The sequence below is a fragment of the Apteryx mantelli genome, chromosome 11 (genome assembly GCF_036417845.1).
Source record: "Apteryx mantelli isolate bAptMan1 chromosome 11, bAptMan1.hap1, whole genome shotgun sequence".
Taxonomy (NCBI): Eukaryota; Metazoa; Chordata; class Aves; order Apterygiformes; family Apterygidae; genus Apteryx; species Apteryx mantelli.
The window spans coordinates 7862985-7877099 of NC_089988.1; positions in this window are offsets into that span (position 1 = coordinate 7862985).

Consider the following 14115-nt stretch of genomic DNA (forward strand, 5'->3'; position numbering starts at 1 on the left):
GCACTGAGCCAACACTGACCTCACAACCACAACCAGCAGCCACGCACGTAGCACTGGCCTAGCAGGCACTGAGCCACCACTGACCTCACAACCACAACCAGCAGCCACGCACGTAGCACTGGCCTAGCAGGCACTGAGCCACCACTGACCTCACAACCACAAACAGCAGCCATGCACCTAGCACTAGCCTAGCAGGCACTGAGCCACAAGAGACCTCGCAATTGAAAAGAGCAGCCACGCACCTAGCACTGGCCTAGCAGGCACTGAGCCAACACTGACCTCACAACCACAAACAGCAGCCACGCACGTAGCACTGGCCTAGCAGGCACTGAGCCACCACTGACCTCACAACCACAAACAGCAGCCACGCACCTAGCACTGGCCTAGCAGGCACTGAGCCACCACTGACCTCACAACCACAAACAGCACCCACGCACCTAGCACTGGCCTAGCAGGCACAGAGGCACCACTGACCTCACAACCACAACCAGCAGCCACGCACCTAGCACTGGCCTAGCAGGCACTGAGCCACCACTGACCTCACAACCACAAACAGCAGCCACGCACCTAGCACTGGCCTAGCAGGCACTGAGCCACCACTGACCTCACAGTTGAAAACAGCAGCCACGCACCTAGCACTGGCCTAGCAGGCACTGAGACACCACTGACCTCACAACCACAAACAGCACCCACGCACCTAGCACTGGCCTAGCAGGCACTGAGGCACCACTGACCTCACAACCACAAACAGCACCCACGCACCTAGCACTGGCCTAGCAGGCACTGAGACACAAGGGATCTCACAACCACAAACAGCAGCCACGCACCTAGCACTGGCCTAGCAGGCACTGAGCCACCACTGACCTCACAACCACAAAGAGCACCCACGCACCTAGCACTGGCCTAGCAGGCACTGAGCCACCACTCACCTCACAACCACAAAGAGCACCCCAGGGACTAGGACTGGCCTGGCAGGCACTGAGCCACCACTCACCTCACAACCACAAACAGCAGCCACGCACCTAGCACTGGCCTAGCAGGCACTGAGCCACCACTGACCTCACAACCACAAACAGCAGCCACGCACCTAGCACTGGCCTAGCAGGCACTGAGCCACCACTGACCTCACAACTGAAAACAGCAGCCACGCACCTAGCACTGGCCTAGCAGGCACTGAGCCACCACTGACCTCACAACCACAAACAGCAGCCACGCACGTAGCACTCGCCTAGCAGGCACTGAGCCACCACTGACCTCACAACCACAAACAGCACCCACGCACCTAGCACTGGCCTAGCAGGCACTGAGCCACCACTGACCTCACAACCACAAACAGCAGCCACGCACCTAGCACTGGCCTAGCAGGCACTGAGCCACAAGTGACCTCGCAATTGAAAAGAGCAGCCACGCACCTAGCACTGGCCTAGCAGGCACTGAGCCACCACTGACCTCACAACCACAAACAGCACCCACGCACCTAGCACTGGCCTAGCAGGCACTGAGCCACCACTGACCTCACAACCACAACCAGCAGCCACGCACCTAGCACTGGCCTAGCAGGCACTGAGCCACCACTGACCTCACAACCACAAACAGCACCCACGCACCTAGCACTGGCCTAGCAGGCACTGAGCCACAAGTGACCTCACAACCACAAACAGCAGCCACGCACCTAGCACTGGCCTAGCAGGCACTGAGCCACCACTGACCTCACAACCACAAACAGCAGCCACGCACCTAGCACTGGCCTAGCAGGCACTGAGACACCACTGACCTCACAACCACAAACAGCACCCACGCACCTAGCACTGGCCTAGCAGGCACTGAGACACCACTGACCTCACAGTTGAAAACAGCAGCCACGCACTTAGCACTGGCCTAGCAGGCACTGAGCCACAAGTGACCTCGCAGCCACAAAAAGCAGCCACGCACCTAGCACTGGCCTAGCAGGCACTGAGCCACCACTGACCTCACAATTGAAAACAGCACCAACGCACCTAGCACTGGCCTAGCAGGCACTGAGCCACCACTGACCTCACAACCACAACCAGCAGCCACGCACCTAGCACTGGCCTAGCAGGCACTGAGCCACCACTGACCTCACAACCACAAACAGCACCCACGCACCTAGCACTGGCCTAGCAGGCACTGAGCCACCACTGACCTCACAACCACAACCAGCAGCCACGCACCTAGCACTGGCCTAGCAGGCACTGAGCCACCACTGACCTCACAACCACAAACAGCACCCACGCACCTAGCACTGGCCTAGCAGGCACTGAGCCAACACTGACCTCACAACCACAACCAGCAGCCACGCACGTAGCACTGGCCTAGCAGGCACTGAGCCACCACTGACCTCACAACCACAACCAGCAGCCACGCACGTAGCACTGGCCTAGCAGGCACTGAGCCACCACTGACCTCACAACCACAAACAGCAGCCATGCACCTAGCACTAGCCTAGCAGGCACTGAGCCACAAGAGACCTCGCAATTGAAAAGAGCAGCCACGCACCTAGCACTGGCCTAGCAGGCACTGAGCCAACACTGACCTCACAACCACAACCAGCAGCCACGCACGTAGCACTGGCCTAGCAGGCACTGAGCCACCACTGACCTCACAACCACAAACAGCAGCCACGCACCTAGCACTGGCCTAGCAGGCACTGAGCCACCACTGACCTCACAACCACAAACAGCACCCACGCACCTAGCACTGGCCTAGCAGGCACAGAGGCACCACTGACCTCACAACCACAACCAGCAGCCACGCACCTAGCACTGGCCTAGCAGGCACTGAGCCACCACTGACCTCACAACCACAAACAGCAGCCACGCACCTAGCACTGGCCTAGCAGGCACTGAGCCACCACTGACCTCACAGTTGAAAACAGCAGCCACGCACCTAGCACTGGCCTAGCAGGCACTGAGACACCACTGACCTCACAACCACAAACAGCACCCACGCACCTAGCACTGGCCTAGCAGGCACTGAGGCACCACTGACCTCACAACCACAAACAGCACCCACGCACCTAGCACTGGCCTAGCAGGCACTGAGACACAAGGGATCTCACAACCACAAACAGCAGCCACGCACCTAGCACTGGCCTAGCAGGCACTGAGCCACCACTGACCTCACAACCACAAAGAGCACCCACGCACCTAGCACTGGCCTAGCAGGCACTGAGCCACCACTCACCTCACAACCACAAAGAGCACCCCAGGGACTAGGACTGGCCTGGCAGGCACTGAGCCACCACTCACCTCACAACCACAAACAGCAGCCACGCACCTAGCACTGGCCTAGCAGGCACTGAGCCACCACTGACCTCACAACCACAAACAGCAGCCACGCACCTAGCACTGGCCTAGCAGGCACTGAGCCACCACTGACCTCACAACTGAAAACAGCAGCCACGCACCTAGCACTGGCCTAGCAGGCACTGAGCCACCACTGACCTCACAACCACAAACAGCAGCCACGCACGTAGCACTCGCCTAGCAGGCACTGAGCCACCACTGACCTCACAACCACAAACAGCACCCACGCACCTAGCACTGGCCTAGCAGGCACTGAGCCACCACTGACCTCACAACCACAAACAGCAGCCACGCACCTAGCACTGGCCTAGCAGGCACTGAGCCACAAGTGACCTCGCAATTGAAAAGAGCAGCCACGCACCTAGCACTGGCCTAGCAGGCACTGAGCCACCACTGACCTCACAACCACAAACAGCACCCACGCACCTAGCACTGGCCTAGCAGGCACTGAGCCACCACTGACCTCACAACCACAACCAGCAGCCACGCACCTAGCACTGGCCTAGCAGGCACTGAGCCACCACTGACCTCACAACCACAAACAGCACCCACGCACCTAGCACTGGCCTAGCAGGCACTGAGCCACAAGTGACCTCACAACCACAAACAGCAGCCACGCACCTAGCACTGGCCTAGCAGGCACTGAGCCACCACTGACCTCACAACCACAAACAGCAGCCACGCACCTAGCACTGGCCTAGCAGGCACTGAGACACCACTGACCTCACAACCACAAACAGCACCCACGCACCTAGCACTGGCCTAGCAGGCACTGAGACACCACTGACCTCACAGTTGAAAACAGCAGCCACGCACTTAGCACTGGCCTAGCAGGCACTGAGCCACAAGTGACCTCGCAGCCACAAAAAGCAGCCACGCACCTAGCACTGGCCTAGCAGGCACTGAGCCACCACTGACCTCACAATTGAAAACAGCACCAACGCACCTAGCACTGGCCTAGCAGGCACTGAGCCACCACTGACCTCACAACCACAACCAGCAGCCACGCACCTAGCACTGGCCTAGCAGGCACTGAGCCACCACTGACCTCACAACTGAAAACAGCAGCCACGCACCTAGCACTGGCCTAGCAGGCACTGAGCCACCACTGACCTCACAACCACAACCAGCAGCCACGCACCTAGCACTGGCCTAGCAGGCACTGAGCCACCACTGACCTCACAACCACAAACAGCACCCACGCACCTAGCACTGGCCTAGCAGGCACTGAGCCACCACTGACCTCACAACCACAACCAGCACCCACGCACCTAGCACTGGCCTAGCAGGCACTGAGCCACCACTGACCTCACAACCACAACCAGCAGCCACGCACCTAGCACTGGCCTAGCAGGCACTGAGCCACCACTGACCTCACAACCACAACCAGCAGCCACGCACCTAGCACTGGCCTAGCAGGCACTGAGCCACCACTGACCTCACAACCACAAACAGCAGCCACGCACCTAGAACTGGCCTAGCAGGCACTGAGCCACCACTGACCTCACAACCACAAACAGCAGCCACGCACGTAGCACTGGCCTAGCAGGCACTGAGCCACCACTGACCTCACAACCACAACCAGCAGCCACGCACGTAGCACTGGCCTAGCAGGCACTGAGCCACCACTGACCTCACAACCACAAACAGCAGCCATGCACCTAGCACTAGCCTAGCAGGCACTGAGCCACAAGAGACCTCGCAATTGAAAAGAGCAGCCACGCACCTAGCACTGGCCTAGCAGGCACTGAGCCACCACTGACCTCACAACCACAAACAGCAGCCACGCACCTAGCACTGGCCTAGCAGGCACTGAGCCACCACTGACCTCACAACCACAAACAGCAGCCACGCACCTAGCACTGGCCTAGCAGGCACTGAGCCACCACTGACCTCACAACCACAAACAGCAGCCACGCACCTAGCACTGGCCTAGCAGGCACTGAGCCACCACTGACCTCGCAACCACAAACAGCAGCCACGCACCTAGCACTGGCCTAGCAGGCACAGAGGCACCACTGACCTCACAACCACAAACAGCAGCCACGCACCTAGCACTGGCCTAGCAGGCACTGAGCCACAAGTGACCTCACAACCACAAACAGCAGCCACGCACCTAGCACTGGCCTAGCAGGCACTGAGCCACCACTGACCTCACAATTGAAAAAAGCAGCCACGCACCTAGCACTGGCCTAGCAAGCACTGAGCCACCACTGACCTCACAACCACAAACAGCACCCACGCACCTAGCACTGGCCTAGCAGGCACTGAGCCACCACTGACCTCACAACCACAAACAGCACCCATGGGCCTAGCACTGGCCTAGCAGGCACTGAGACACCACTGACCTCACAACCACAAACAGCACCCAGACACCTAGCACTGGCCTAGCAGGCACTGAGCCACCACTGACCTCACAACCACAAACAGCAGCCACGCACCTAGCACTGGCCTAGCAGGCACTGAGCCACCACTGACCTCACAGTTGAAAACAGCAGCCACGCACCTAGCACTGGCCTAGCAGGCACTGAGCCACCACTGACCTCACAACCACAACCAGCAGCCACGCACCTAGCACCGGCCTAGCAGGCACTGAGCCACCACTGACCTCACAACCACAACCAGCAGCCACGCACCTAGCACTGGCCTAGCAGGCACTGAGCCACCACTGACCTCACAACCACAAACAGCAGCCACGCACCTAGCACTGGCCTAGCAGGCACTGAGCCACCACTGACCTCACAACCACAAACAGCAGCCACGCACGTAGCACTGGCCTAGCAGGCACTGAGCCACCACTGACCTCACAACCACAAACAGCACCCACGCACCTAGCACTGGCCTAGCAGGCACTGAGCCACCACTGACCTCACAACCACAAACAGCAGCCATGCACCTAGCACTAGCCTAGCAGGCACTGAGCCACAAGAGACCTCGCAATTGAAAAGAGCAGCCACGCACCTAGCACTGGCCTAGCAGGCACTGAGCCAACACTGACCTCACAACCACAACCAGCAGCCACGCGCGTAGCACTGGCCTAGCAGGCACTGAGCCACCACTGACCTCACAACCACAAACAGCAGCCATGCACCTAGCACTAGCCTAGCAGGCACTGAGCCACAAGAGACCTCGCAATTGAAAAGAGCAGCCACGCACCTAGCACTGGCCTAGCAGGCACTGAGCCACCACTGACCTCACAACCACAAACAGCAGCCACGCACCTAGCACTGGCCTAGCAGGCACTGAGCCACCACTGACCTCACAACCACAAACAGCAGCCACGCACCTAGCACTGGCCTAGCAGGCACTGAGCCACCACTGACCTCACAACCACAAACAGCAGCCACGCACCTAGCACTGGCCTAGCAGGCACTGAGCCACCACTGACCTCACAATTGAAAACAGCAGCCACGCACCTAGCACTGGCCTAGCAGGCACTGAGCCACAAGTGACCTCACAACCACAACCAGCAGCCACGCACCTAGCACTGGCCTAGCAGGCACTGAGCCACAAGTGACCTCGCAATTGAAAAGAGCAGCCACGCACCTAGCACTGGCCTAGCAGGCACTGAGCCACCACTGACCTCACAACCACAACCAGCACCCACGCACTTAGCACTGGCCTAGCAGGCACTGAGCCACAAGTGACCTCGCAGCCACAAAAAGCAGCCACGCACCTAGCACTGGCCTAGCAGGCACTGAGCCACCACTGACCTCACAACCACAAACAGCAGCCACGCACCTAGCACTGGCCTAGCAGGCACTGAGCCACCACTGACCTCACAACCACAAACAGCAGCCACGCACCTAGCACTGGCCTAGCAGGCACTGAGCCACCACTGACCTCACAACCACAAACAGCACCCACGCACCTAGCACTGGCCTAGCAGGCACTGAGACACCACTGACCTCACAACCACAAACAGCACCCACGCACCTAGCACTGGCCTAGCAGGCACTGAGCCACCACTGACCTCACAGTTGAAAACAGCATCCACGCACTTAGCACTGGCCTAGCAGGCACTGAGACACAAGTGACCTCGCAATTGAAAAGAGCAGCCAAGCACCTAGCACTGGCCTAGCAGGCACTGAGCCACCACTGACCTCACAACTGAAAACAGCAGCCACGCAGCTAGCACTGGCCTAGCAGGCACTGAGCCACCACTGACCTCGCAACCACAAACAGCACCCACGCACCTAGCACTGGCCTAGCAGGCTCTGAGCCACCACTGACCTCACAACCACAAACAGCAGCCACACACCTAGCAGTGGCCTAGCAGGCACTGAGCCACAAGTGACCTCGCAGCCACAAACAGCAGCCACGCACCTAGCACTGGCCTAGCAGGCACTGAGCCACCACTGACCTCACAACCACAACCAGCAGCCACGCACCTAGCACTGGCCTAGCAGGCACTGAGCCACCACTGACCTCACAACCACAAACAGCAGCCACGCGCGTAGCACTGGCCTAGCAGGCACTGAGCCACCACTGACCTCACAACCACAAACAGCAGCCATGCACCTAGCACTAGCCTAGCAGGCACTGAGCCACAAGAGACCTCGCAATTGAAAAGAGCAGCCACGCACCTAGCACTGGCCTAGCAGGCACTGAGCCACCACTGACCTCACAACCACAAACAGCAGCCACGCACCTAGCACTGGCCTAGCAGGCACTGAGCCACCACTGACCTCACAACCACAAACAGAACCCACGCACCTAGCACTGGCCTAGCAGGCACTGAGCCACCACTGACCTCACAACCACAAACAGCAGCCACGCACCTAGCACTGGCCTAGCAGGCACTGAGCCACCACTGACCTCACAATTGAAAACAGCAGCCACGCACCTAGCACTGGCCTAGCAGGCACTGAGCCACAAGTGACCTCACAACCACAACCAGCAGCCACGCACCTAGCACTGGCCTAGCAGGCACTGAGCCACAAGTGACCTCGCAATTGAAAAGAGCAGCCACGCACCTAGCACTGGCCTAGCAGGCACTGAGCCACCACTGACCTCACAACCACAACCAGCACCCACGCACTTAGCACTGGCCTAGCAGGCACTGAGCCACAAGTGACCTCGCAGCCACAAAAAGCAGCCACGCACCTAGCACTGGCCTAGCAGGCACTGAGCCACCACTGACCTCACAACCACAAACAGCAGCCACGCACCTAGCACTGGCCTAGCAGGCACTGAGCCACCACTGACCTCACAACCACAAACAGCAGCCACGCACCTAGCACTGGCCTAGCAGGCACTGAGCCACCACTGACCTCACAACCACAAACAGCACCCACGCACCTAGCACTGGCCTAGCAGGCACTGAGACACCACTGACCTCACAACCACAAACAGCACCCACGCACCTAGCACTGGCCTAGCAGGCACTGAGACACCACTGACCTCACAGTTGAAAACAGCATCCACGCACTTAGCACTGGCCTAGCAGGCACTGAGACACAAGTGACCTCGCAATTGAAAAGAGCAGCCACGCACCTAGCACTGGCCTAGCAGGCACTGAGCCACCACTGACCTCACAACTGAAAACAGCAGCCACGCAGCTAGCACTGGCCTAGCAGGCACTGAGCCACCACTGACCTCACAACCACAAACAGCACCCACGCACCTAGCACTGGCCTAGCAGGCTCTGAGCCACCACTGACCTCACAACCACAAACAGCAGCCACACACCTAGCAGTGGCCTAGCAGGCACTGAGCCACAAGTGACCTCGCAGCCACAAACAGCACCCACGCACCTAGCACTGGCCTAGCAGGCACTGAGCCACCACTGACCTCACAACCACAACCAGCAGCCACGCACCTAGCACTGGCCTAGCAGGCACTGAGCCACCACTGACCTCACAACCACAAACAGCAGCCACGCACCTAGCACTGGCCTAGCAGGCACTGAGCCACCACTGACCTCACAACCACAAACAGCAGCCACGCACCTAGCACTGGCCTAGCAGGCACTGAGCCACCACTGACCTCACAACCACAAACAGCAGCCACGCACCTAGCACTGGCCTAGCAGGCACTGAGCCACCACTCACCTCACAACCACCAACAGCAGCCACGCACCTAGCACTGGCCTAGCAGGCACTGAGCCACCACTGACCTCACAACCACAACCAGCACCCACGCACCTAGCACTGGCCTAGCAGGCACTGAGCCACCACTGACCTCACAACCACAAACAGCACCCACGCACCTAGCACTGGCCTAGCAGGCACTGAGCCACCACTGACCTCACAACCACAAACAGCACCCACGCACCTAGCACTGGCCTAGCAGGCACTGAGCCACCACTGACCTCACAACCACAAACAGCACCCACGCACGTAGCACTGGCCTAGCAGGCACTGAGCCACCACTGACCTCACAACCACAAACAGCACCCACACACCTAGCACTGGCCTAGCAGGCACTGAGCCACCACTGACCTCACAACCACAAACAGCAGCCACGCACCTAGCACTGGCCTAGCAGGCACTGAGCCACCACTGACCTCACAACCACAACCAGCAGCCACGCACCTAGCACTGGCCTAGCAGGCACTGAGCCACCACTGACCTCACAACCACAAACAGCAGCCACGCACCTCGCACTGGCCTAGCAGGCACTGAGCCACCACTGACCTCACAACCACAACCAGCAGCCACGCACCTAGCACTGGCCTAGCAGGCACTGAGCCACCACTGACCTCACAACCACAAACAGCAGCCACGCACCTAGCACTGGCCTAGCAGGCACTGAGCCACCACTGACCTCACAACCACAAACAGCAGCCACGCACCTAGCACTGGCCTAGCAGGCACTGAGCCACCACTGACCTCACAACCACAAACAGCAGCCACGCACCTAGCACTGGCCTAGCAGGCACTGAGCCACCACTGACCTCACAACCACAAACAGCAGCCATGCACCTAGCACTAGCCTAGCAGGCACTGAGCCACAAGAGACCTCGCAATTGAAAAGAGCAGCCACGCACCTAGCACTGGCCTAGCAGGCACTGAGCCAACACTGACCTCACAACCACAAACAGCAGCCACGCACCTAGCACTGGCCTAGCAGGCACTGAGCCACCACTGACCTCACAACCACAAACAGCAGCCATGCACCTAGCACTAGCCTAGCAGGCACTGAGCCACAAGAGACCTCGCAATTGAAAAGAGCAGCCACGCACCTAGCACTGGCCTAGCAGGCACTGAGCCACCACTGACCTCACAACCACAAACAGCACCCACGCACCTAGCACTGGCCTAGCAGGCACTGAGCCACCACTGACCTCACAACCACAAACAGCAGCCACGCACCTAGCACTGGCCTAGCAGGCACTGAGCCACCACTGACCTCACAACCACAAACAGCAGCCACGCACCTAGCACTGGCCTAGCAGGCACTGAGCCACCACTGACCTCACAACCACCAACAGCAGCCACGCACCTAGCACTGGCCTAGCAGGCACTGAGCCACCACTGACCTCACAACCACAAACAGCAGCCACGCACCTAGCACTGGCCTAGCAGGCACTGAGCCACCACTGACCTCACAACCACAAACAGCAGCCACGCACCTAGCACTGGCCTAGCAGGCACTGAGCCACCACTGACCTCACAACCACAAACAGCACCCAGGCACCTAGCACTGGCCTATCAGGCACTGAGCCACAAGTGACCTCACAACCACAAACAGCAGCCACGCACCTAGCACTGGCCTAGCAGGCACTGAGCCACCACTGACCTCACAGTTGAAAACAGCAGCCACGCACCTAGCACTGGCCTAGCAGGCACTGAGCCACCACTGACCTCACAACCACAAACAGCAGCCACGCACCTAGCACTGGCCTAGCAGGCACTGAGCCAACACTGACCTCACAACCACAAACAGCACCCACGCACCTAGCACTGGCCTAGCAGGCACTGAGCCACCACTGACCTCACAACCACAAACAGCAGCCACGCACCTAGCACTGGCCTAGCAGGCACTGAGAAACAAGGGACCTGACAACCACAAACAGCAGCCACGCACCTAGCACTGGCCTAGCAGGCACTGAGACACCACTGACCTCACAACCACAAACAGCAGCCACGCACCTAGCACTGGCCTAGCAGGCACTGAGACACAAGTGACCTCACATTTGAAAACAGCAACCACACACCTAGCACTGGCCTAGCAGACACAAGCCACCACTGACCTCACAACCACCAACAGCAGCCACGCACCTAGCACTGGCCTAGCAGGCACTGAGACACCACTGACCTCACAACCACAAACAGCAGCCACGCACCTAGCACTGGCCTAGCAGGCACTGAGCCACCACTGACCTCACAACCACAAACAGCAGCCACGCACCTAGCACTGGCCTAGCAGGCACTGAGCCACCACTGACCTCACAATTGAAAACAGCAGCCACCCACCTAGCACTAGCCTAGCAGGCACTGAGCCACAAGTGACCTCACAACCACAACCAGCAGCCACGCACCTAGCACTGGCCTAGCAGGCACTGAGCCACCACTGACCTCACAATTGAAAAAAGTAGCCACGCACCTAGCACTGGCCTAGCAAGCACTGAGCCACCACTGACCTCACATGGAATCCCATGGGTGAGGGCCCTGGAAGGAAGGAGTGTTCAAGAGAGTTGGTTAATATTCAAACATCACCTCCTCCAGGCTCAAGAGCGGTGCATCCCTATGAGTAGGAAGTCAAGCAAAGGAGGTAGGAGACCTGCATGGATGAGCAAGGAGCTCCTGGCAAAACTCAACCAGAAGAAGGAAGTCTACAGAAAGTGGAAAGGGGGACAGGCCACTTGGGATGAATATAGGAATGTTGTCAGAGTATGCAGGGATGCGACGAGGAAGGCTAAGGCCCGTTTGGAATTAAATCTGGCTAGAGATGTCAAGGACAACAAGAAGGGCTTCTTCAAATACATCAGCAGCAAGAGGAAGACTAGGGAAAATGTGGGCCCTTTGCTGAATGGGGTGGGTGTCCTGGTGACGAAGGATGCAGAGAAGGCAGAGTTACTGAATGCCTTCTTTGCTTCAGTCTTTACTGGTCAGGCCAGCCCTCAGGAACCCCAGACCCTGGTGGCAAGAGAGAAAGTCTGGAGAGAGGAAGTCTTTCCCTTGGTGGAGGAGGAGTGGGTTAGAGATCATTTAAGCAAACTTGACACCCACAAATCCATGGGCCCTGATGGGATGCACCCACGAGTGCTGAGGGAGCTGGCGGACATTATTGCTAAGCCACTCTCCATCATCTTTGAAAGGTCATGGAGAACAGGAGAGGTGCCCGAGGACTGGAAGAAAGCCAATGTCACCCCAGTCTTTAAAAAGGGCAAGAAGGAGGACCCAGGGAACTACAGGCCAGTCAGCCTCACCTCCATCCCTGGAAAGGTGATGGAGCAGCTCATCCTGGAAGCCATCTCCACGCATGTGGAGGAAAAGAAGGTGATCAGGAGTAGTCAGCATGGCTTCACCAAGGGGAAATCATGCCTAACCAATCTGATAGCCTTCTATGATGGAATGACTGGCTGGGTAGATGAGGGGAGAGCAGTGGATGTTGTCTACCTAGACTTCAGCAAGGCTTTTGACACTGTCTCCCATAGCATCCTCATAGACAAGCTCAGGAAGTGTGGGTTAGATGAGTGGACAGTGAGGTGGATTGAGAACTGGCTGAATGGCAGAGCTCAGAGAGTTGTGCTCAGTGGCACAGAGTCTAGTTGGAGGCCTGTAGCTAGCGGTGTCCCCCAGGGGTCAGTCCTGGGTCCAGTCTTGTTCAACTTCTTCATCAATGACCTGGATGAAGGCACAGAGTGCACCCTCAGCAAGTTTGCTGATGATACAAAACTGGGAGGAGTGGCCGATACGCCAGAGGGCTGTGCTGCCATTCAAAGAGACTTGGACAGGCTGGAGAGGTGGGCAGAGAGGAACCTCATGAAATTCAACAAAGGCAAGTGCAGGGTCCTGCACCTGGGGAGGAATAACCCCATGCACCAGTACAGGTTGGGGGTTGACCTGCTGGAAAGCAGCTCTGCTGAGAAGGACCTGGGAGTGCTGGTGGACACCAAGTTAAGCATGAGGCAGCAATGTGCCCTTGTGGCCAAGAAGGCCAATGGTATCCTGGGCTGCATCAGAAAGAGTGTTGCCAGCAGGTCGAGGGAGGTGATTCTCCCCCTCTACTCAGCCCTGGTGAGGCCACATCTAGAGTACTGCGTCCAGTTCTGGGCTCCCCAGTACAAGAGGGATGTGGCACTACTGGAGCAAGTCCAGCGAAGGGCCACAAAGATGATTAGGGGACTGGAGCATCTCTCTTATGAGGAAAGGCTGAGAGAGCTGGGCCTGTTTAGCTTGGAGAAGAGAAGGCTGAGAGGAGATCTTATCAATGTGTACAAGTATCTGAAGGGAGGGTGTCGAGAGGATGGGGCCAGACTCTTTTCAGTGGTGACGAGCGACAGGACGCGAGGCAATGGGCACAAACTGAAACACAGACACTTCCATCTTAACATGAGGAAAAACTTTTTCACTGTGAGGGTGACAGAGCACTGGAACAGGTTGCCCCGAGAGGTGGTGGAGTCTCCTTCTCTGGAGATATTCAAAATGCGCCTGGATGCAATCCTGTGCAATGTGATCTAGGTGACCCTGCTTGAGCAGGGGGGTTGGACTAGATGATCTCCAGAGGTCCCTTCCAACCTCAGTGATTCTGTGATTCTGTGATTCTGTGACCTCACAACCACAAACAGCAGCCACGCACCTAGCACTGGCCTAGCAGGCACTGAGCCACCACTGACCTC